Below are 25,524 nucleotides of genomic sequence, written 5' to 3'. Positions count from 1 at the left end.
TAAATTTGCCCTGTACCATGAATTGTGCAGTAGATCTCTCAAATGAAACTCAGGTCACAGAATCATTATGCTGTCCAGCAGGTGCTTCCATGGTTTTGCCCTGCAATTTGGACTGTTCAGTGATCCTGTCCAGTGAAGCTGTGGTCGCAGAGTCTTATGCTTCACCCAGTACTTTGGATACTTCAAACCCTCTAGCAGAGGAGTCTGAGGCACTGCTTACCTCAGTTGGTGTTGCAGTAATATTCACTTGTCTAGCAGCTGTTTTGGAATTACAGTCTGCTCTAATAAAACTTGATGAATTTCTGCCCAGCAAAGCAGAAGTCATTGAAATACTGTCCTCGTCAGCAAGTGTGTTAGATACCTTGCCCTGTATACAGTCTGATTTAACCAATGTTGTTGAGTCCCTCTCCAGTGTTGTAACAGCCGAGGAACTCCAGCCCTGTCCTCTGAATGTTTCAGAAGTCTTGCCCTGTAACATGGATAATTCTGATTCTCTGGTCAAAATAATAGAAATCTCAGAATTTCAGTCCGGTCTGATGAGTGTTCCTGAAACCCAGCCCTGTATCCTGAAAGATTCTGGTTCTCTGGCCGCTGTGGCAGAGGTTCCAGAGTCCCCTTCCTGTCCAGGGAATTCCTCAGTTTTGCCTGGTCCAGTGGGGGCTGCTGCAATACTGACTTGTTCTGCAGCGCCTCATGAGCTCCAATCCAGTGTATTAGATGGGTCTCTGTCCAGTCCAGAGGTAGTTGTGGAGTCCCTATCTGGTTCAGTGCATACATCAGAAGATTTGTCCTGTCTTGTTAGTGCCCCTGAATCTGATTTGTTACTGACTTTGCTGGAATCAGCGACACCTAAGTCTGATCCTGCATTCTCGTGTAAAAGTCCAGTAGTTGCGAAGTCTAGTCATGATGATTTTTTTTTGGCCAGTCCTGGTTTTGGTCCTGTCTTGGCTGACCCTGAGGCTCACAGTTCCTTGACATGCCCAGAGGTTTCTCTTGTGCCAGTGTGCCCAGATGTTCTTTGTGTGCCAGAATGCCCAAGTGTGTCTAAGGTGTTAGCGTGCTCTGATGCTTCCTTAGTAGGAACATGTTCTGATGTTGCCAGTCTGCCTGCATGCCCGGAGATGGTTCTGGTCCCTGAAAGCCCTTATCTTGATGTTTGTCCTTGTGGCCCTGACTCGGGAATTGCCCTAGGTTCCATAGGGGTTCTTGATAGTTCTCCATGTGAGCCTAAGGGGCGTTCTGACCTATGGGGATCTCTTTGGAGCTTCAAGGTGTTCTGGGAGGTCTCTGAGAAAACTTGACCTGGTGCCTTGGACTGGTTCAACAGTGGGTTTTGTGTTGGTAAAGACAGTCCCGGTGGGCATTGCAAAGGCTTTGGTGTTTCTGAACGGTTCCTGGAAGGCGGTGGGTATCGCTCAGGGAGTTTCGGAGGGCTTTCTTCTGGAAATCATGGTTCTGATGGGTGTCACACTGGGGCTTGTAGTACTGATGGGCATGGTTCTGTAGGTTCTGGTTCTGATGGGTCCAGTCTTGTGGGGACTGATTCTGTAATTCGGTCTTGCCGGGCTGTCCCGGTCATCATGAATTATCAGTCAGACTGTTTTGTTGGGAATTTCAGTTTTGAAAAGCGTCTGTAATCCGCTTTTAAGGGCGGGGGTACTGTAATGATCGCTGCTGCAGCAGGTGTTGCTGGAAGTAGTAGTGCTGCAGCTCAGGCAGTTCTGATGTCTTTCCATGCAAGCTGCATAGCTTTGTCTGTCTTTCCCTGCTGTCAGCTTGTGACTGATTATCATTCACCTGTGTGGGAATCTGCATGTCTGCTCCCATTGGATGACCTCAGTATAAAGATCTGCTTCCTGCAGGGTTTCCTTGGGTTTTCATAGCTTCAGTTTAAGCCTGTCTTGCTGTCGCTTCAGCCCTCGATCGTGTTTCTTGTTCTAAAGATACTTTGCTGGTCTTTGCATCATATATTGGTTCATTGCCAACATATATGCATACCAGCACGTTTATTATTTTCCTTGTATTTGTGTTACGTTGATACATCAGTGTCGCTGATGTATACGTACACGAACTGTTTATATCCTGTGTGCAGTTAGTCAGCTTTCCAGCACGTTTTGGTAGGTTGCGCGTACCGTGACCACCCGTGCTGAGGTAGTTACCCTGCTCCTGGTTCTGTTTGTGGATTGCGTTCATCTCTGCGAAGAGATAACGAATCCTTCTGAATCCTGTTCTGTTACCGTTTGTGGATTGCGTTCATCTCTGCGAGGAGATAACGAATCCTTCTGAATCCTGTCCTGTTACCGTTTGTGGATTGCGTTCATCTCTGCGAAGAGATAACGAATCCTTCTGAATCCTGTTCTGTTACTGTTTGTGGATTGCGTTCATCTCTGCGAAGAGATAACGAATCCTTCTGAATACTGTTCTGTTACCGTTTGTGGATTGCGTTCATCTCTGCGAAGAGATAGCGAATCCTTCTGAGTCCTGTTCCCTGTATTACTCCAGTCCTAGTCAGCGTTCCTGCTTATGTCATATATCGGTTCATTGCCGATATATACATATGTTAGTCAGACGTTACAAATAGTTTCATTGATAGCTGTAATTGTAATACGCTAGGAAAACATACTTATTGTATATTTGTCTGTGTTACGTTCATCTATCTTGATCCTGTTATTTCCTGACTATCCTGTCCTGTCTTTGTGAGGCACGCCATCGCCGCAAAGCATTGGCTGCCTCATTCCAGTCTGTTATTGTGGACGCTTGCTGTCACTAAGTAGTGGCTAGTTAAGCAAGCGTTCATTCTGTTTACCTGTCCTGATCTCCTCAGTTCTGGTTTATGCGCTCAGCGCTACTTTGCGCTGAGACGTTATAACGAAAGCATTGTTTGTGGCTGTCAGATCTGCACCGGCTCTGTGCGCCACAATCTCCTATTGGAGTCAGTCCTCCCCTCCACTATACTAGGGATAGCCTGTTTCCTTGTGCTAGTGTGTGTACCTCCTCCACGTCAGCTCATGCGTTGCATGCTGACTGTGGAGAATACACCACCAAGCCTTACAATATTTAATCAGTACTCCACATAAAATTATGCAACGCGTTTCGCGGGTCCCAAGCCCGCTTCCTCAGGCAAATACAAGAGCAGGAGTAACTCCAAGGTTGCGCAGATAGGTGCAGCGCCTCTGCACAACCTCAGAGTTACTCCTGCTCTTGTATTTGCCTGAGGAAGCGGGCTTGGGACCCACAAAATGCGTTGCATCATTTTATGTGGAGCACTGATTAAATATATTTTTTTTTCAGGATACCATATATGGTGGTTGTGTCATATATATTGGGGAGACGGATCCACCCCAATCCCCCAATTTTTTATTTGGTTTTAATAGACTACTAATTTTTATTCTGCTGGCGCCTCTGTAACTACTACAAATATCATTATCCACCTGGTGGAGGGGTGTGTACACCCTTATTTTTCTTCTACGGAGAGCGACTTCTTAGCCTGAGTGGGGACAGGCTTAATATCCCCATATGCGATTGGAGTGGTTGCCTGAGGTCGGCAACCCAAACTTGTGAGTATATCCATATCTGCTGTACAAATTGAAGATTACCTTATATAAACAATAATACACTATGGGGGCTCTCGGTTGTTCTTTCTTTTTGTCTTTCTACAATGCCAGTAGCCTGGCAGCCCTGTTGATCTTCTAGCATAAGGAGTGTCTGAGTCAAAAGCCTTGTAACAAGCATATGGTCAGAGTACCTGATCTGCTGAATGCTTGTTCAGGGTTTATGGCTAAAAGCATTAGAGACACAGGACCAGGAGGACTGCCAGGCAACTAGTATTGTTTAAAAGGAGATAAATATGGCAGTCTTCATATCCTTCTCACCTTGAGTCCACTTAAAGGGATCCTGAACAGTACCTAAAATTAAAAATTTCACTTAACTGGGGCTTCTTCCAGCCCACCGTAGGCCGCGAGGTCCCCCAACATCCTCCTGGCTCTTCTCCGGGTCCAGCTGGCAGCTCCATTACCAGCAACACCCGGGCCGGGTGTCGGGCCGACTCTTCCTGGATCTGGCCACTTTGCGTCATCACGTTGGCCGCTATGTTTCATCTCAGTGGCCACTGGCCAGCGTGACAGTCCTGTGCGTGCACGGTTCAGAGTTAGAAAACTCACATGCACAGGACTGTCACGCCGGCCATTGTGATGACGCGTAGCGGCAGGCGTGATGACGCATAGCGTCCAGATCCAGGTAGTGTCGGCCTGACACCCGGCCCGGGTGTCCCCAGTAATGGAGCAGCCAGCGGGACCCGGAGAGGAGCCAGGAGGACAACGGGGGGTCTACGGTGGGCTGAAGGAAATGAAATTTTTGATTTTAGGTACTGTTCAGGGTCCCTTTAAAAGAGCAGTAGTAGAAGGGTTTTTTTTGTTTTTTTGTAAAAAAAAAAGTAAAACAAAGGTAGAGTGTCACTTCAGCTTTGTTCTTGTAGAGTGCTAGCTTAAGTTAACTGGAACTGCACAGTTTAGTTTTTTTTTTCCCTCTTTTCTGCAAAATCAATATCTACAAATAATAAATGAGATCCCAGAGGGCAGTGTTAAGCTCAAATGCACTACAGAGAAAGTCTTGAATTGGTAACTGACTCAATAATGCAGGTGAGCCGCACACAGCCAAGCATCTTTAGCACACTATAATAGAAAATTAATAGTGTTCAAGTCAGGAGTTGGGCTACCCTAAGGATTACATAATAACTGAAGATAGAACAATTTCCCAGCTTAGATGTGTGTAAAATGTCATAGAACAAAATAAGAAATAAAAAGCTTCAACAGTCAATGTAATTTGTGTAAGCTACATTGGCAATTTTATTCACACAAAAAAAAACACAAGATAACATTTTCAGAGTGTAATACTTCCAATAAATTTTATTGTAGTGGAGTGTGTTTGCGGGAGAGAACAATCCCTATATTGCTTTACCTGCTTTGTTTCAGCACAGCGCTAACAAGCACCACTGAATTAACCCATTCGGGCGGAAAGAATATAGAAATTCAGCCATGGGAAAAGAAAAGAATGGATGTACCTTTATAAAGCGCTTGAAAACATCCAAACACTTGTGCCATGTGTAAGCACAGTATAATCCTAGGACTACCTCTGCTACTGGAATTTGCATCTTTACTACGACATCATTCCCACAATTGTCATATTTGATGCAGCTGTACCAGAGAAATGCCACTTGAGAAAAAAAAATCTGTCACATGACCCAGGGATCTGTGCACAAAATAAAGAGCCACAAACAAACCTGACCAAGGCACCATCGCAGTTGTGTGTCTACAGGAAAAGACTAGCTGGTTCCCCCTCTCACTCTTGTGAGAAAGTAACGTGCTGAGTAGGTGAATTTTTCTCAGCCTCAGTCAGATAATCATGGGCACAAATACATTACAGGTAGTCCTCGGTTAATGAACGAGATAGGGACTGTAGGCTCGTTCTTAACCTGAATCTGTTCTTAAGTCGAAACAGTGTCACAGCGAGCACTGGATTGCGGCGATTTAAATGTTTTAAAGTACATTTACATTGATATAAAGACGCCATGTGTGTGTGGGGAGGTGAGCAGATACATACCGCACACCTCCCGTGTCCTGGCATCACCCTCCGCCTCTGTAAAGAACCTCCGTGTCGCTTCAAGCAGATCCACGCCCTCTGACCTGGATACTGTACTGCGCTGCGCATGCGCAGTATGCCAGGCCACCTCCTGGCCTGCGTCAGAAGGTGAAGATCTGTTTAGCGAGTCGGAGGTTTTGTATGCAGAGGGTGACGCCAGGACATGGGAGGTGTGCGGTATGTATCTGCTCACCTCCCCACACACATGGCGTCTTTAGATCAATGTAAATGTACTTAAAAACATTTAAATTGCCGAAATCCGGCGCTCGCTGTGATGTCATCGATGGGGTGGAGCAATCGTCGGGCCGTTCATATCGGCGGGGCGTTCGTAAAGCGGGCGTTCGTAACCCGAGGACTACCTGTATTCAGTTATGCAATATGGAACCTTATGTGGAATTGAGTCTCTTGATCAGAAGTGATTTGCCATATTTATCTCCTTTTAACCCATTAGCAGCTTCAATAGAGTTATCTCGTTTGAGATAAGTGCACTGCTTTTGACTTCAGGTCAGTGATGGGCCGAAATTTTGCATATGCGAAATTTCCCATCAAAATACGCATTTTCGCATCGTAATCGTAATGCGAAATTTAAGGGAAATTTTGCAAATCAATTATTTTTCCACGTTTAAAAAGCATTTTTCTTTGCATTTTTGAAATCGGTTTTCTCAAAAACTATATAGTCTTTTTAGAAAAAAATGTTTTTCCTTTGTACCCACTATTCCCTTTAACATAGGTAGCAATTTTGGTGTCAGTAGCATGTATGGGGGCTTTGCTATTAACCTCCAAAGTCGGCACAAAATTACACGAAATTTGCCGAAACTAGTCGGGACAGGAGCGGGCAGCAGGATACAGGATCGAGTAGAGGGGCCTAAGTACCACATTGGGTGGGAAGCGACATCAGCCAGAGAGGGTTCTAAGTGGATTGGGACCCTCTTTAAGTAAGTGCCCATCCTCGAACTGTTTGTACATGCTTTTATCCAGTAATTAAAGGTTTAAAAATACTCCACTAAAAGCCTCCCTGTTTGCTCTTTTTGCACGCTGAGTGCACACAGGTGGAGGTGTGGAGAGACATATCTTTCAAGAAAAGTATATTTGCACTGTGGGAACTGGGCATGTTTTATATATGCTTCTTATAAACTTCAGCAGTGAAAGGTCTGCATTAGAGTTTTGAGGATGCCATAGATACAGTAGCAGCTTAACAGCTAGGAGAAACGTCCACTCTCCCTGTTAAATTTAAAGTTGTGTATGTGTGTGTGTGTGTGGGGGGGGGGGGGGGGGCTTGATTCACAAAGTGGTGATAACTGTTAGCACGCTTGTGAAAAGCCCCTCTTCATGCCTAAAGTGACTTTGTGCGTGGTAACTAGCGCTCGCGCGCAAAGTCCCACACGCAAGGTTTTGCACGTGCACAGTGTGGTGTGCGCAAAACGTCGCATCGCGGTGCGACGAAAATGGCGCACCTGATGCGACTATAAGGGCGCATTGAGTGCGACCTTATCGTCGCACTATGCAATGTTAAGGTCGCACCCAATGCGCCCTTATAGTCACAGCGGGTGCGCAGTTTTCGTTGCACCACGATGCAACGTTTCACGTGCACCACCCTGTGCGTGCGCAAAGTTTTGCACCCAGGACTTTGCGCACAAGCTTATTCACTTTTTTTGGTGCTAACTACTTAGCACCCTAGTTAGCATGCTAACTAGGTTAGCACCGAATAGTGAATCAGGCCCTGTGTGTGTGTGTGTTTTAAATAATGCAGATATATAAAAGTGGAGACTACCAAACCTCAGAGGATAAGTCAGGTCATGACAGGGTGAAGGTGTATGGAAAACAGATGTCACAGCTAATGTCTCTAACAGACATCTGTACCCGGGGAGATACCCCATAACTGCAAAATTACTTTTGATGGACTGGGACATTAATATTTACATTTCAGGTACAAATGCTTGTCTAGCTCTGTGCCAGAGTTTGTTGTTGTTGTGAAGGAGTTCCCTGACTAACTCATCAGAGGCTCAGATACTGGCTACTTCCTGCATATAACAGACTTTCAGGGCCCGTGTCCACTAGCCACTGGTGTGGCTGCGAGATGCGCTGTGGCACTTTCTGGTCTGCATGTACGTAGACGAATCTCAGAAACCGTGCCATGCATGCACGGCTATGGGATTCGTTGCCTCCCAAATGAAAACTGATGGCAATGTCAGCCAAAACGCTCAGGCAAGCAATTCGGCCGGCGGCGCCATTATTTTCTATGGCAGAGTTTCCCTGCACGATTTGCCGGCGGGGAAACTCTGAGGATTCAGCCCGGTTTCTGCGCTTGTGGAAACGGGCCCTTACTGTTGTAGGTTGCAATCCTCTCAGAAAGCTCAGTCTATGCCTACCCCTTTGCAGTCTGAGCAGCAGGATGATGTAATGCAAGCAGCAGCTTACAACAGGGCATTTTACTGCATTGATGGCTGCTTCTGAATAAATGACCAAATTCCTAAGACAGAGTTTTAGCTGAAGCAGCCTCATGTCACTCAAAATAGGTAACATGTTGATCGCTTTGATTATCAGGCTACTAGATGGTATATCTTTGCCTGGAGATGGACTTCAACTGTGAAACTGAGTTTACAATCACAAAAAACACAAAATAATAGTTGCTTCCCATGTGGTCATAAATTTCATTTAATTGTATCCCTTATCTCTAAACTTCCTCTGGCTTTTATCATTTTTATTGATTATATAATTCTGTATTTCTCATGTTGGCAACTGCAGGCAGACCTAAACTAAAAGGTATGAGTATGGCTGGAAGTACTGGCAATTTATTTCAGGTTATAAGGACTAATTATTTGTATTTGTTATGGTAGGTTTAAATAAAGTTGTCAGTCATGAACAACTCGCAAAGCTAAATAACGCAATGGGTTAAAGCACTGACTTCACTAGAAGATTTGCAGATCATTAGTAAATGCTTTCTAAAAAAAAAGAAGAAGTCCCACATTTAGCTTTGGCCAGACACTGAATTATCATAGGCCTGTATTTAGTATGCGATTAATGAACAGCACCAGTGTATTCTGGAGTCAGACTCCTCAGCCCCCTCTCAGTGCATTCTGGAGTCAGACTACTCAACCTTCTCTCAGTGCATTCTGGAGCCAGATTTCTCCTCAGCCCCCTCTCCGTGCATTCTGGAGCCAGATTTCTCCTCAGCCCCCTCTCAGTGCATTCTGGAACCAGATTTCTCCTCAGCCCCCTCTCAGTGCATTCTGGAGCCAGATTTCTCCTCAGCCCCCTCTCAGTGCATTCTGGAGCCAGAATTCTCCTCAGCCCCTTCTCAGCGCATTCTGGAGCCAGACTACTCAACCCCCTCTCAGTGCATTCTGGAGCCAGACTTCTCAGTGCATCCTCTCAGTGCATTCTGGAGCCAGACTTCTCAGCCTCCCCTTAGTGCATTCTGGAGCCAGACTCTTAAGCCCCCTCTCAGTGCATTCTGGAGCCAGATTTCTCCACGGCCCTCTCTCAGTGCATTCTGGAGCCAGACTCCTCAGTGCATCCTCTCAGTGCATTCTGGAGCCAGACTTCTCAGTGCATCCTCTCAGTGCATTCTGGAGCCAGACTCCTCAGCCCCCTCTCGGTGCATTCTGGAGCCAGACTCCTCAGCCCCCTCTCAGTGCATTCTGGAGCCAGACTCCTCAGCCCCCTCTCGGTGCATTCTGGAGCCAGACTCCTCAGCCCCCTCTCAGTGCATTCTGGAGCCAGACTTCTCAGTGCATCCTCTCAGTGCATTCTGGAGCCAGACTCCTCAGCCCCCTCTCGGTGCATTCTGGAGCCAGACTCCTCAGCCCCCTCTCAGTGCATTCTGGAGCCAGACTTCTCAGTGCATCCTCTCAGTGCATTCTGGAGCCAGACTCCTCAGCCCTCTCTCAGTGCATTCTGGAGCCAGACTACTCAACCCCCTCTCAGTGCATTCTGGAGCCAGACTTCTCAGTGCATCCTCTCAGTGCATTCTGGAGCCAGACTTCTCAGCCTCCCCTTAGTGCATTCTGGAGCCAGACTCTTAAGCCCCCTCTCAGTGCATTCTGGAGCCAGATTTCTCCACGGCCCTCTCTCAGTGCATTCTGGAGCCAGACTCCTCAGTGCATCCTCTCAGTGCATTCTGGAGCCAGACTTCTCAGTGCATCCTCTCAGTGCATTCTGGAGCCAGACTCCTCAGCCCCCTCTCGGTGCATTCTGGAGCCAGACTCCTCAGCCCCCTCTCAGTGCATTCTGGAGCCAGACTCCTCAGCCCCCTCTCGGTGCATTCTGGAGCCAGACTCCTCAGCCCCCTCTCAGTGCATTCTGGAGCCAGACTTCTCAGTGCATCCTCTCAGTGCATTCTGGAGCCAGACTCCTCAGCCCCCTCTCGGTGCATTCTGGAGCCAGACTCCTCAGCCCCCTCTCAGTGCATTCTGGAGCCAGACTTCTCAGTGCATCCTCTCAGTGCATTCTGGAGCCAGACTCCTCAGCCCTCTCTCAGTGCATTCTGGAGCCAGACTTCTCAGCCTCCCCTCAGTGCATTCTGGAGCCAGACTTCTCAGCCCTCTCTCAGTCTCCATTACATGGTTAAATTACCCCTCAAATTAATATTTTTTAACATACTTTAATTCTGACTTACATGGGATCTGCATTCTCCAGTGCCCCCGGTGGACCCGAAATTACTCAGCAGAAATCTCCAACTGAGCAGAACGTTGAATATGGGCAGGAAGAAAGTGGCAGTTCCTCTCCCTTAGCCCGTCCCTAGGAATGTCCCCTTTATTCCCTGCTGATGGTTCCTAACATCACTGTAATGCACACAGCACAGGTCTGGAAAGCTGCGACTTGTGTGGACTTAGGGAGAGTGAGCTCAGAATGATAGTGCACTCATACAGCTATGGGATTACCTTTATAGAAATGTCCTGGTGGTGTTTGACAATAAGCAGTACCAGGACACTTCTACAAAGATAATCTAGCCTATCATGGGCTTCATTTAATAGTTCTGGTCCAGGGGCATTTTAAGTAGTGTATTTTACTACCATAACCAAATAAAATCTCCTAGCAGGTTAAATGTCTTTGGTGCTGGTGCAGATTGGAGCTGGATTGTATGCGTAGTTGTGTCGATGAAGTAAGAACAATGCATTGTAAGTGATGTAACACGCATCAATGTGTATCAAAGGAACTGATGAATGTGTATAATGCAAGCGTGTATTCATCTGAAGCATCCAGTCATGCAAAAAGATTTTTCTTTTTTTTTAAAAAAAAACCCTTCAAATCTAACTGGAAAAACTAGTGAATGTAATGTTATTTCTCTACTCTTTAAAAAATAGAATGACTCGCACACCAGCATTTGAATGAATGCAAAAAAGTATATATTAACCACTTGCCGACCGCCCACAGCCCATGGGCGGCGGCAAAGTGGATGCCTTAAGGACCGCAATACGCCTTAGGGCGTTGCGTCCTTTTCCTATGCCGGGGGAGCGATCGCGTCATTGATGACGCGCGCTTCCCCCGGCAACTGGCTCCACCCACCCGCCGTAACATCCCGCCGGCCATACGGAAGCGCCGGCGGGATGTTAACCCCGCGATCGCCGCTACAAAGTGTATAATACACTTTGTAATGTATACAAAGTGTATTATAAAGGCTGCCTCCTGCCCTGGTGGTCCCAGTGTCGGAGGGACCACCAGGGCAGGCTGCAGCCACCCTAGTCTGCACCCAAACACACTGATCTGCCCCCCCCCCCCGCCCACTGATCGCCCACAGCACCCCTCAGACCCCCCCCCCTGCCCACCCCCCAGACCCCTGTTTGCACCGAATCACCCCCCTAATAACCCATCAATCACTCCCTGTCACTATCTATCAACGCTATTTTTTTTTTATCTCCCCCCCTGCCCCCTGCCCCCTCCTGATCACCCCCCACCCCTCAGATTCTCCCCAGGACCCCCCCCAGACCCCCCCCTGTGTACTGTATGCATGTATCCCCCCTGATAACCTGTCAATCACCTGTCAATCACCCATCAATCACCCATCAATCACCCATCAATCACCCCCTGTCACTGCCACCCAACAATCAGCCCCTAACCTGCCCCTTGCGGGCAATCTGATCACCCACCCACACCAATAGATCGCCCGCAGATCCGACATCAGATCACCTCCCAAATCCATTGTTTACATCTATTCTCTCCTCTAAACACCCACTAATTACCCATCAATCACCCCCTATCACCACCTGTCACTTTTACCTATCAGATCAGACCCTAATCTGCCCCTTGCGGGCACCCAATCACCCGCCAACACGCTCAGATTGCCCTCTGACCCCCCCTTATCAATTCGCCAGTGCATTAATTACATCTGTTCTTCCCTGTAATAACCCACTGATCACCTGTCAATCACCTGCCAATCACTTATCACCCATCAATCACCCCCTGTCACCCCCTGTCACTGCCACCCATCAATCAGCCCCTAACCTGCCCCTTGCGGGCAATCTGATCACCCACCCACACCAATAGATCGCCCGCAGATCCGACATCAGATCACCTCCCAAATCCATTGTTTACATCTATTCTCTCCTCTAAACACCCACTAATTACCCATCAATCACCCCCTATCACCACCTGTCACTGTTACCTATCAGATCAGACCCTAATCTGCCCCTTGCGGGCACCCAATCACCCGCCAACACGCTCAAATTGCCCTCAGACCCCCCCTCCGCCCCTTATCAATTCGCCAGTGCATTAATTACATCTGGTCTTCCCTGTAATAATCCACTGATCACCTGTCAATCACCTGCCAATCACCTATCACCCATCAATCACCCCCTGTCACCCCCTGTCACTGCCACCCATCAATCAGCCCCTAACCTGCCCCTTGCGGGCAATTTGATCACCCACCCACACCAATAGATCGCCCGCAGATCCGACATCAGATCACCTCCCAAATCCATTGTTTACATCTATTCTCTCCTCTAAACACCCACTAATTACCCATCAATCACCCCCTATCACCACCTGTCACTGTTACCTATCAGATCAGACCCTAATCTGCCCCTTGCAGGCACCCAATCACCCGCCAACACGCTCAAATTGCCCTCTGACCCCCCCTTATCAATTTGCCAGTGCATTAATTACATCTGTTCTTCCCTGTAATAACCCACTGATCACCTGTCAATCACCTGCCAATCACCTATCACCCATCAATCACCCCCTGTCACCCCCTGTCACTGCCACCCATCAATCAGCCCCTAACCTGCCCCTTGCGGGCAATCTGATCACCCACCCACACCATCCGATCGCCTGCAGACCCGCAGTCAGATCACCTCCCAAGTGCATTGCATCTGTTCTCTCCTCTAAACACCCACTAATTACCCATCAATCACCCCCTGTCACTGCTACCCATCAGATTAGACCCCCATCTGCCCCTAGGGCACCCAATCACCCGCCCACACCCTCAGACCCCAGCCCTGATCACCTCGCCATTGCATTACTTGCATCTATTCCCCCCACTAATCACACCTTGAGACACCCATCAATCACCTCCTGTCACTACCTGTCACCCCCTAGCACACCTACCCATCAGATCAGGCCCTAATTTGCCCCGTGTGGGCTCCTGAACACTCGGCCAAACCCTCAGATCCCCCTCAGACCCCCTTCTGATCACCTCCCCAGTGCATTGAGTGCATCTATTTTCCCCTCTAATCACCCCCTGAGACACCCATCAATCACCTCCTGTCACCCCCCTAGCACTCCTATGCATCAGATCAGGCCCAATACAACCTGTCATCTAAAAGGCCACCCTGCTTATGACCGGTTCCACAAAATTCGGCCCCTCATAGACCACCTGTCATCAAAATTTGCAGATGCTTATACCCCTGAACAGTCATTTTGAGACATTTGGTTTCCAGACTACTCACGGTTTTGGGCCCGTAAAATGCCAGGGCGGTATAGGAACCCCACAAGTGACCCCATTTTAGAAAAAAAATACCCCAAGGTATTCTGTTAGGTGTATGACGAGTTCATAGAAGATTTTATTTTTTGTCAAAAGTTAGCGGAAATTGATTTTTATTGGGTTTTTTTTCACAAAGTGTCATTTTTCACTAACTTGAGACTAAAAATAAAATCTTCGATGACCTCGCCATACACCTAATGGAATACCTTGGGGTGTCTTCTTTCTAAAATGGGGTCACTTGTGGGGCCCCTTAGCGAACCTAGGCTGCAAAAAAAGTGTCACACATGTGGTATCGCCGTACTCAGGAGAAGTAGTATAATGTGTTTTGGGGTGTATTTTTACACATACCCATGCTGGGTGGGAGAAATCTCTCTGTAAATGGACAATTGTGTGTAAAAAAAAATCAAACAATTGTCATGTACAGAGATATTTCTACCACCCAGCATGGGTATGTGTAAAAATACACCACAAAACACATTATACTACTTCTCCTGAGTACGGCGGTACCACATGTGTGGCACTTTTTTACACCCTAAGTGCGCTAAGGGGCCCAAAGTCCAATGAGTACCTTTAGGATTTCACAGGTCATTTTGCGACATTTAGTTTCAAGACTACTCCTCGCGGTTTAGGGCCCCTAAAATGCCAGGGCAGTATAGGAACCCCACAAATGACCCCATTCTAGAAAGGAGACACCCAAAGGTATTCCGTTAGGAGTATGGTGAGTTCATAGAAGATTTTATTTTTTGTCACAAGTTAGCGGAATATGACACTTTGTGAAGAAAAACAATTCAAATCAATTTCCGCTAACTTGTGGCAAAAAATAAAATCTTCTATGAACTCACCATACTCCTAACGGAATACCTTGGGGTGTCTTCTTTGTAAAATGGGGTCATTAGTGGGGTTCCTATACTGCCCTGGCATTTTAGGGGCCCTAAACCGTGAGGAGTAGTCTTGAAACAAAAATGACCTGTGAAATCCTAAAGGTACTCATTGGACTTTGGGCCCTTTAGCGCAGTTAGGGTGCAAAAAAGTGCCACACATGTGGTATTGCCGTACTCGGGAGAAGTAGTATAATGTGTTTTGGGGTGTATTTTTACACATACCCATGCTGGGTGGGAGAAATACCTCTGTAAATGACAATCTTTTGATTTTTTTACACACAATTGTCCATTTACAGAGTTATTTCTCCCACCCAGCATGGGTATGTGTAAAAATACACCCCAAAACACATTGTACTACTTCTCCCGAGTACGGCGATACCACATGTGTGGCACTTTTTTGCACCCTAACTGCGCTAAAGGGCCCAAAGTCCAATGAGTACCTTTAGGATTTCACAGGTCATTTTGAGAAATTTCGTTTCAAGACTACTCCTCACGGTTTAGGGCCCCTTAAATGCCAGGGCAGTATAGGAACCCCACAAATGACCCCATTTTAGAAAGAAGACACCCCAAGGTATTCCGTTAGTAGTATGGCGAGTTCATAGAAGATTTTATTTTTTGTCACAAGTTAGCGGAAATTGATTTTAATTGTGTTTTTTCACAAAGTGTCATTTTCCGCTAACTTTTGACAAAAAATAAAATCTTCTATGAACTCACCATACTCCTAACGGAATACCTTGGGGTGTCTTCTTTCTAAAATGGGGTCATTTGTGGGGTTCCTATACTGCCCTGGCATTTTAGGGGCCCTAAACCGTGAGGAGTAGTCTTGAAACGAAATTTCTCAAAATGACCTGTGAAATCCTAAAGGTACTCATTGGACTTTGGGCCCTTTAGCGCAGTTAGGGTGCAAAAAAGTGCCACACATATGGTATCGCCGTACTCAGGAGAAGTAGTATAATGTGTTTTGTGGTGTATTTTTACACATACCCATGCTGAGTGGGAGAAAGATCTCTGTAAATGGACAATTGTGTGTAAAAAAAATTAACAAATTGTCATTTACAGAGATATTTCTCCCACCCAGCATGGGTATGTGTAAAAATACACCCCAAAACACATTATACTACTTCTCCTGAGTACGGCAATACCACATGTGTGGCACTTTTTTGCAGCCTAACTGCGCTAAGGGGTCCAAAGTCCAATGAGCACCTTTAGGCTTTACAGGGGTGCTTACAATTTAGCACCCCCCAAAATGTCAGGACAGTAAACACACCCCACAAATGACCCCATTTTGGAAAGTAGACCCTTCAAGGTATTCAGAGAGGGGCATGGTGAGTCCGTGGCAGATTTCATTTTTTTTTGTTGCAAGTTAGAAGAAATGGAAACTTTTTTTTTTTTTTTTTTTCCTCACAAAGTGTCATTTTCCGCTTACTTGTGACAAAAAATAATATCTTCTATGAACTCACTATGCCTCTCAGTGAATACTTTGGGATGTCTTCTTTCCAAAATGGGGTCATTTGGGGGGTATTTATACTATCCTGGAATTCTAGCCCCTCATGAAACATGACAGGGGGTCAGAAAAGTCAGAGATGCTTGAAAATGGGAAAATTCACTTTTTGCACCATAGTTTGTAAACGCTATAACTTTTACCCAAACCAATAAATATACACTGAATGGGTGTTTTTTTTTATCAAAAACATGTTTGTCCACATTTTTCGCGCTGCATGTATACAGAAATTTTACTTTATTTGAAAAATGTCAGAACAGAAAGTTAAAAAAATCATTTTTTTGCCAAAATTCATGTCTTTTTTGATGAATATAATAAAAAGTAAAAATCGCAGGAGCAATCAAATAGCACCAAAAGAAAGCTTTATTAGTGACAAGAAAAGGAGCCAAAATTCATTTAGGTGGTAGGTTGTATGAGCGAGCAATAAGCCGTGAAAGCTGCAGTGGTCTGAATGGAAAAAAAGTGGCCGGTCCTTAAAGAGGAACTGTAACATAAAAATATCCCCTGGGGGGTACTCACCTCGGGTGGGGGAAGCCTCCGGATCCTAATGAGGCTTCCCACGCCGTCCTCCATCCGTCAGGGGTCTCGCTGCAGCCCTCCGTGGAGTCCGGGCAGCGGTGACGTCATTATTTACCTTCCTGGCTTCTGCGCAGGCGCTCTGACGGCTTTCCATTCCGAACTACACGGAAATACCCGATCGCCGTCGGGTCCGCTCTACTGCGCAGGCACAAGTCTCCTGCGCCTGCGCAGTAGAGCGGACCCGAATGAGATCGGGTATTTCCGTGTAGTTCGGAATGGAAAGCCGCCACAGCGCCCCCGCTGGAGCCAGCAAAGGTAAATATTGAAATGACAGTCGGCACAGTCGCCGGCTGTTCGGAGGGCTGCGGAGAGACCCCCGTGGGACAGAGGACGGCGTGGGAAGCCTCATTAGGATCCGGAGGCTTCCCCCACCCGAGGTGAGTACCCCCCAGGGGATGTTTTTAATGTTACAGAGTCTCTTTAAGGGGTAGAAAGCCCTAGGTCCTCAAGTGGTTAAACAGTATATTGGACAAATCACAACGTAAGCTTAATTCAATCAGATACAATGGTACACCATAGCCAGGAATAATATGCACACAATGGGGTCACAACAGGACGCATAATCAAAAAGACAAAGACAAACACTTATATTGCACTTTTCTCCTGGCGGACTCAAAGCGCCAGAGCTGCAGCCACTAGGACGCGCTCTACAGGCAGTAGCAGTGTTAGGAAGACTATTCAGGTCTCCTACTGAATAGGTGCTGGCTTACTGAACAGGCAGAGCCGAGATTTGAACCCTGGTCGCCTGTGTCAGAGGCAGAGCCCTTAACCATTACACTTTTCAGCCACCCACTAATCAGTACAAAGCAAAAAGTTCCATATAAGTATCAAGGAGGCCCTGAATAAGCATATTGTATAAATAGTAGATCACGAGTCATAGTAGACCAGACATAGTGGCCCCATGTGGCAGAGTATACTACCCTGACTGCGCTGTTTCGGTAATCCTTCGTCAGAGGGTATTTTCCTTTTGGCAGTCTTAACGATTTCCCTATTCTTTACCACGTATCTCCTTCAGCTACTTTTGTAAATCACCACAATGAAAGTCATGCTCTATATACAGTATTATGGTTCTTGTTTTCTTACTTGCAGTCTTCACATGATCATTTGATCACCATAACACCTTAAGACATGTGCCAATAACAGCAACATAAAAGCTTTCAAACCAGACTAGACAGTAAAAAATCAAGTTCTCTGTGAATTGCCCTGCCACACCTCAACAAGAGTGAAAAATAAATAAATGACAAATGTAGCAACAATAATAGTGATAGTAATAATGCTAACAGTAATAGATAACCATATACTTAAAGTGGACCCAAATTAAAAATACAAGATTTCAGAAATAAAATCTATTTTATAAATTATAATAATAAATAGCAGCCCTTTTTCAGCTGCATGATGACAAATATATAATATTTTACATTTAGTGGAGGAACCCCTCCCTTCCTTTCAAATTGCCGGGATTTTTCCGGCAAACTGGTGGAGTAGATGGTGTCTGGCAATGGAGGAATTGCTAATGGCTGCCCCCAGTATAACCGTAGCTATAAAAAGAGAAGGGTGAAAAGCATGCACTGAAATGCTCATAGGTTTGAAGGAGTGTTTATTTATCTTTGTATGTGTCAGAGTGGTGCAACTAAATATTTTTGATTAAAAAAAATGTTTGGTTTGGGTCCGCTAATCACTGTCTTCCATTTTAAAATAATCACTACTTTTATTCCTATCTCTTCACACTTACAAAACATAAAACAATAGGACTTGCTGCATATCAGCTACAGTTAAAAAAAGCCCCACAAAAACCATAATAATATTGTCAATAATGTTAATAGTAATAATACTATATATACCATATTAATGATAATGGGCTGCTGCACCTCACTGAGAATCAGAGGAAAAACATAGCTAAAAAACAATGATAATGTTGAAAATAATGATCTTAATAAGGACACTAATAATAATAGCTAAGGCCACTTTTTAAATCACTGATTTATTTTCTATTTTTTTTACACATTGACTTTAAAAACATAAACGGGTAAAAGCAGAGAAAATTGTGTAACATAAAACAAAGCAAAAGCTGTTTCAGAAATATGTGACATGATCCCCTTCTGTAAATACATACTTCCCTCTAAATCATGTGATAAAATATAAATTATTCACTCCCCCATTTTCACTTTCACTCAGATCTTTGATCATCAAAAAGGCTGAAATGAAAACTTGATTTTTTTTATTTTATTTTAAGCTGAATGGCGCTTGAGGGCATAATGCTTTTAAGACTGATGGAGTAAAATGCACATCCAACAACTTATAACATTTTTCAAACAAAACACAATCCATCTATTTGAAGCAAGGATGTCAAAGAACATAGGTAAAAAAACAAGTATTAACTTTTTTATATAAGCAAAAGAATAACGTGTTTGTATCGTCAGTAAGACATGCACTCACATTTTCCCATATTTAATCAAACTTTATGTAAATAACAGTAATAAAATAACAACAACAAAAAAGTTTATTACCATGAATTAGAACTTACCTGATACGACCTTTAAAGTCTCATAAAAACTATGTGATGTCCTTCACAAATCCCAATAGCTTGTCCCGTATTATATGTTGAAAAAAATGTAAAATGCTTTATAACGAAGCATCTTTTCTTAGATTTCTCACCCGGGATGTGCTGGGCTTTAGAAAGAAGGACTGAGGGAGATCCAGCTTTATATACTATGCCAACTGCCTTCGCTCCACAAATGTCCTTCTTCATGAGCTTGTTAACTTGTCCAATTTATAGCAATTGTTTTTGTCCCTCGGGTTTTAAGATACAAGTCTCTAGGAAAAAAAATGTTAGTTGAGAACCAAGAAGATCAATATTGTGCAGTGAAAAAAGTGTAGGCTATTTACTTTTTATTGATCAGATGATGTAGGATAAAGCTGCCATTAACTTGAGGGAATACATCTCATTCGCCCTGGGGTCAAAAAAGGTAAAAGAAATTAGGCTGAACTAAAAAGTGACATTATTATTCTTCCTTGTTAGACTAAATCACTATACATACACTTCAGAACTGACACGTATGAACACACACACACACACACACACACACACACACACACACACACACAACACACACAACACACACAAGCAACACACACAAACAAACAAACACACACATACACTATAATTCTTAAAGGAGCACCATGTACAAAAACTAAGTTTAAAATATATATATATATGCATACTGTACATTTAAGAAGTATGCTAGATTTGTCCCAGAGTATAATGCAGCATAAATAACCCGTTTCCTCTATAGTTGTTAGTTACAGTAGGTATTTTTATCTGATTCTGGATTAGTACAACTCTTCATAAAGGGATCTTGTCTCTAGTCTAAATATTCTATAATTTTTTGAAGACTCCCTGACAAGGAACTACTGTATACAAAGATGTCGGTCAATCTGCCTACTTGCACACACACTTTTCTAGTATTTGGACTGCAATTTGAAAAGAATAACAGAAAAGATGCCTCTTGTGTTTATGAATGGGTATTTCAGTTTGGTTTCACCACATCACATAAGAAGGTCTTTCTCTTTGAGATATACCGTATATACTTGAGTATAAGCCGACCCGAGTATAAGCCGACCCCCCAACTTTTACCTTAAAAATTGTGGGAAAATGATTGACTCGTGTATAAGCCGGGGATAGGAAATGCATGGTGCACTGGTAACTTTTAGAGTGGACCTGAACTCTTGCAGTGGACATAAGGAAAACAGGGAAATGCCTCCCCCTCATCTGTCAGCTGACTGACAGGGCAGAACAGCTAATTAGTAAATAGAGGATGTTAATATGTCTGCTTCCATGAAAGCAGGATGTGAAAACACTGCAGATGTATTGCAGGATTGTATTGGCTATAAACAAAGAAATATTTTTTCTTTAAAGGTGATTATGCTTTTGCTTATCTTTTAGAGCTGAGATGAAGTTCTTTGTTCATAGTCAAAATAGAATACTAGTACACAAATTGTAAATTAAGGAGCTCGCTAGAGCTCAGGAATACACAGGTGCCAGGGAAAAGACATATCTGCTTTGAAGCAAGTTAGGTATACATTTTCTGATCAGAAATTTTAAGGCCCCCCACCCACCACAGGAAAGCCGCTGTCCCATCCAAGCAGAGCAGCACGTATTGTGAGCAATATGTAGTGTGTTGAGGTGAGGCTGCATTTCTCTCACCTGCTGGCTGCTGCCGGGTATCGATCGGCATGGACTGTGCTTCTCCCACCGTTTCTCCGCTGCCCTCTCACGCCAATTTCCCCTGCTGTCAGTGGATCGGAGCTCCGGAAACTTGCTACACGGCAAGGAGTCCTTCCTAATCTTATCGCTATGGCGCCCTCTAGTGGCACCTATGTGGCACTGCAAGAGTCATAGCAATGCAACTAGGGGGAACAGCAGAGGACTCCTTGCCGCATACCGAGTTTCCGGAGCTCCGATCCACTGACAGCGGGGGAAATTGGCATGAGAGGGCACAGAGAACCGGCGGAAGAAGCACAGTACATGCCAACCGATGCCCGGGCAGCAGCCAGCAGGTGAGAGCACTGCAGCCTCACCTCAAACTATACGCTGCTCACAATACATGCTGCTCTGCTTGGTCGGGATGGCGGTTTACAATCCAGCTCCACTGTTCTTGCGGCGGGTGGGGGTGCTCGCGGGTGGGGGGTGTTGTATTTTAGTTATTTGAGTATATGACTCAAATATAAAACGAGACCCCCACTTTTGGGCCACTTTTTTGGGCCCAAAAACTCAGTTTATACTCGAGTATATACGGTAGGTAGCTTAATATATGTTATTTCTCAAAACAGAAAGTATTTGCAATACTTCAGTTTTAAGTGGAGCAATATGGGATCTCTTTCTTTCTTTCTTTCAAGTTTATATTTAGCAAATGATTTTTGTATTGTTGTTGTTTTTTTTTTTTTTTTTTTTTAAGTAGCATGGCTTGTGGTCTCTTCAAGTCCCTTTTTTCTTTTCTAGTGGTTCTGTGTCACCATGAGTTCAGTAAGAGGACAGCTTGGGGAAAGTAAGTGTTCACGTGTCTGGAGTTTTTGGTGAGGATGGATCTATCGCTGCAGCCCAATGGGAGATGCATGAAGTACCGACATCCAGGGTGGGTGGGGTCGCTCAGTATCCTGATGGCCCTGGTCCACAGTCTGGAGGTGTGTAGGGGGTCAAGTGGCTGTAGAGGTGACCCAATGATCCTTTCCAGTTGATAACTCTCTGGATTTTGAGCTTCTCATTTGCTGTGGCGCCCACATATCAGACGATAATGGAGGAGCAGAGGATATACTCAGTGGTGGCAGCATAAAAGCTGACCATCAGTTCCCACGGCATACCAAACTTCCTCAGTTGCCTGAGGAAGAAAATCCTTTTATGAGCCTTCCTCTGAACCTTGGAGTTGTTTTCACCCCACTTCAGGTCGCCTAGGAAGTGAACTCTCGAGACCCTGGATTCTGGAAACATCCGTGCCTTCGATGGAGACTGGGTCGAGTGTAGAGGCACCTTCTGAAGTCGACTATCAGTTCAACAGTTTTGGCCACATAGAGTACAAGCTCATTGTCCTTACACCATTTGCAAATGCGCTCAAACTCATTCCGGTAAGCCTGCTCTCCCTCTCTGCCTATGAGGCCAAGAATGGTAGCATCATCTGCAAATTTCATTACCGTGACAGAGTCGGCAGATGAGGTACAGCTGTTAGTGTACAGGGAGAACATTAGCGGGGACAGTATGCACCCTTGCTGGGCGTCTGTGTTCGTGGTTCTTCTAGGGAGTTGCAGTTGCCAAGTTTGACCAGTTGCATTCTATTGCTGAGGAAGTCCTTGATACAGGCACACAGAGTTAGGTCGATGCCAAGTTGTGCCAGGTTATTGTATAGGATGTTGGGGCAGATGGTAGTGAATGCAGAACTGAAATCTAGGAAAAGGATCCTGGCGTAGGTGTCACGTCTGCCGAGGTGTTCTATGATGTACGCCATACTGGTGTTGATGGCATCCTCAATCGACCTGTTTGCTCTGTATACGAATTGTAATGGGTCCAGGAGGGAGTCGGTGGAGCGCTTTAGCTGGGAGAAGACCAGTCTTTAGCTGGGAGAAGACCAGTCTTTCTAGGACCTTTGTGATGATGGATGTGAGGGCAACAGGCCTGTAGTTGTTAAGCTTTCTGATCCCTGGGTTTTGGGGATTTTTTGCTCTCCTGTCCTGCCCTCAACTCCACCTTTTGCATGAGGGTTGCAGAGTCCATCTCATCCACCAAGCCTTCTCTTCTTTGCCCACAGCCTTGTAAACATCAATATGATCTCTTCCTTCCCTTCTCTCAAGACAATTTTTTGCCATTACTCGTTGCCAAAATACCTCAGAAATGTACATAAGCCTTAACCACTTCCCGACCGCCTAACGCACAGGGGCGGCCGGGAAGGGGAGCCCTGAAGGACCGGCTCACCCACAGAGGCGGCGGTCCTTCTAAGGGCATGGGCGGAGCGATCGCGTCATCCGTGACGCGATCCTCCGCCGGCGCCTGTCACCGCTCGCCCGCCGCAACATCCCCCTGGCTATACGGAAGCGCCGGCGGGATGTTAACTCCGCGATCGCCGCATACAAAGTGTATAATACACTTTGTAATGTTTACAAAGTGTATTATACAGGCTGCCTCCTGCCCTGGTGGTCCCAGTGTCCGAGGGACCACCAGGGCAGGCTGCAGCCACCCTAGTCTGCACCCAAGCACACTGATTTCTCCCCCCCCTGCCCCAGATCGCCCACAGCACCCATCAGACCCTCCCCTGCCCACCCCCCAGACCCCTGTTTGCACCCAATCAGCCCCCTAATCACCCATCAATCACTCCCTGTCACTATCTGTCAACGCTATTTTTTTTTTATCCCCCCCTGCTCCACCCCACCCCTCAGATTCTCCCCAGACCCCCCCCCCCCCCAGACACCCCCCCTGTTTACTGTATGCATCTATCCCCCTGATCATCAGTCAATCACCTGTCAATCACCTGTCAATCACCTGTCAATCACCCGTCAATCACCCCCTGTCACTGCCACCCATCAATCAGTCCCTAACCTGCCCCTTGCGGGCAATCTGATCACCCCCCCACACCAATAGATCGCCCGCAGATCCGACATCAGATCACCTCCCAAATCCATTGTTTACATCTATTCTCTCCTCTAAACACCCACTAATTACCCATCAATCACCCATCAATCACCCCCTATCACCACCTGTCACTTTTACCTATCAGATCAGACCCTAATCTGCCCCTTGCGGGCACCCAATCACCCGCCCACACGCTCAGATTGCCCTCTGACCCTCCCTTATCAATTCACCAGTGCATTAATTACATCTGTTCTTCCCTGTAATAACCCACTGATCACCTGTCAATCACCTGCCAATCACCTATCACCCATCAATCACCCCCTGTCACCCCCTGTCACTGCCACCCATCAATCAGCCCCTAACCTGCCCCTTGCGGGTAATCTGATCACCCACCCACACCATTAGATCGCCCGCAAACCCGCCGTCAGATTACCTCCCAAATGTATCGTTTACATCTGTTATCTTCTCTAAACACCCACTAATTACCCATCAATCACCCATCAATCACCCCCTATCACCACCTGTCACTGTTACCTATCAGATCAGACCCTAATCTGCCCCTTGCGGGCACCCAATCACCCGCCCACATGCTCAGATTGCCCTCAGACCCCCCCCCCCTTATCAATTCGCCAGTGCATTAATTACATCTGTCCTTCCCTGTAATAACCCACTGATCACCTGTCAATCACCTGCCAATCACCTATCACCCATCAATCACCCCCTGTCACTGCCACCCAACAATCAGCCCCTAACCTGCCCCTTGCGGGCAATCTGATCACCCACCCACACCAATAGATCGCCCGCAGATCCGACATCAGATCACCACCCAAGCGCAGCGTTTACATCTATTCTCTCCTCTAAACACCCACTAATTACCCATCAATCACCCCCTATCACCACCTGTCACTGTTACCCATCAGATCAGACCCTAATCTGCCCCTTGCGGGCACCCAATCACCCGCCTACACGCTCAGATTGCCCTCAGACCCCCCCTTATCAATTCGCCAGTGCAATATTTACATCTGTCCTTCCCTGTAATAACCCACTGATCACCTGTCAATTACCTGCCAATCACCTATCACCCATCAATCACCCCCTGTCACTGCCACCCAACAATCAGCCCCTAACCTGCCCCTTGCGGGCAAACTGATCACCCACCCACACCAATAGATCGCCCGCAGATCCGACATCAGATCACCACCCAAGCGCAGTGTTTCCATCTATTCTCTCCTCTAAACACCCACTAATCACCCATCAATCACCCCCTATCACCACCTGTCACTGTTACCCATCAGATCAGACCCTAATCTGCCCCTTGCGGGCACCCAATCGCCCGCCTACACGCTCAGATTGCCCTCAGACCCCCCCTTATCAATTCGCCAGTGCAATATTTACATCTGTTCTCCCCTGTAATAACCCACTGATTACCTGTCAATCACCTATCAATCACCCATCAATCACCCGCTGTCACTGCCACCCATCAATCACCCCCTGTCACTGCCACCCATCAATCACCCGCTGTCACTGCCACCCATCAATCAGCCCCTAACCTGCCCCTTGCGGGCAAACTGATCACCCACCCACACCAATAGATCGCCCGCAGATCCGACATCAGATCACCACCCAAGCGCAGTGTTTCCATCTATTCTCTACCCTAAACACCCACTAATTACCCATCAATCACCCCCTGTCACTGCTACCTATCAGATTAGACCCCTATCTGCCCCTAGGGCACTCAATCACCCGCCCACACCCTCAGAATGCCCTCAGACCCCAGCCCTGATCACCTCGCCAGTGCATTGCTTGCATCTATTCCCCCCTCTAATCACACTTTGAGACACCCATCAATCACCTCCTGTCACCCCCTAGCACACCTACCCATCAGATCAGG

Source organism: Hyperolius riggenbachi, chromosome 1 (assembly GCF_040937935.1).
Source record: "Hyperolius riggenbachi isolate aHypRig1 chromosome 1, aHypRig1.pri, whole genome shotgun sequence".
In the NCBI taxonomy this organism is placed as follows: domain Eukaryota; kingdom Metazoa; phylum Chordata; class Amphibia; order Anura; family Hyperoliidae; genus Hyperolius; species Hyperolius riggenbachi.
Note: the sequence above shows the minus strand (reverse complement) of the source record.